The 814-nt window shown below is 39.7% G+C and overlaps 1 protein-coding gene across 1 annotated transcript in view; it reads left to right on the top strand.

Moving 5' to 3' along the window:
* LOC116170699 (proline-rich extensin-like protein EPR1) overlaps nucleotides 1-814 on the top strand; it is a 4,341-nt gene that overhangs the window by 1,761 nt on the left and 1,766 nt on the right. The window lies entirely within an intron of this gene.

An 814-nucleotide genomic window follows, 5' to 3' on the forward strand; every position in this document is an offset into this window, starting at 1 on the left:
AGCACTTTCTCGAACGTTATGTCCTTTTGACGAGGATTTTTTATTGATGCAAAATCTAATCTAATTTCAAAGCTTCTCATGTATCATGTTCTCCTGATGCAAATATCTCATCTAAAAATGTAGTATTAGGACCGCAGTAACTAACACATTACTTTCACCAGTTGCAAGGTTCCCGCCCAAAGAATATTGCGGTAGGCTCACCGAAACGCAAAGGATAACGTCTCCCTGTCAAAGATGTCGTGTCAGGATCGCAGGGACGCATTCCTTTGATATCCCTCACCTTAAAAAGGTCGAAATCTTACTCAAAGCTGATCTGATAACTGAAAAGGAGAAGGCAATACGAGAGATTAGGTCTTACTATCAGGATCACAGGTCATTTTTTGAAACCTATAAGGCTCAAGAAAGTCAAACATGTGTCTACAAAAAACTTCTCACGTATTATGTTCTCCTGACAAACCTATTTTGTCAATAATTGCAGTACCAGGGTCACAGAAACGTAAAAAGGTGGAAGACACCTTCTCACTTATTACATCCTCGAGATACAAATTTCTCATTTAATAGTTTTCTGTGCCAGGATCAAAGGAACGCAAGTAAGTCTCTCTTCTCGGTACAAATTCTGTGTTATGACGTTTATTACCTGTGATCCAATGGCATTTTTCCGTTCGCCATGGCTTTTATAGCGAAATTCTTGTCTCTTCATCTGTCGGTCGATCCGGGATATGAGAATTTCTGTCTCTGTCCTGTTAATTAGCCTTTAATCAAACGTGAAAATAAGAAAGTACTAGGGTCTTACTTGGGGACAGAGCGGACAGGA

Source organism: Photinus pyralis, unplaced genomic scaffold, assembly GCF_008802855.1.
Source record: "Photinus pyralis isolate 1611_PpyrPB1 unplaced genomic scaffold, Ppyr1.3 Ppyr1.4_LG5, whole genome shotgun sequence".
Classification (NCBI taxonomy): domain Eukaryota; kingdom Metazoa; phylum Arthropoda; class Insecta; order Coleoptera; family Lampyridae; genus Photinus; species Photinus pyralis.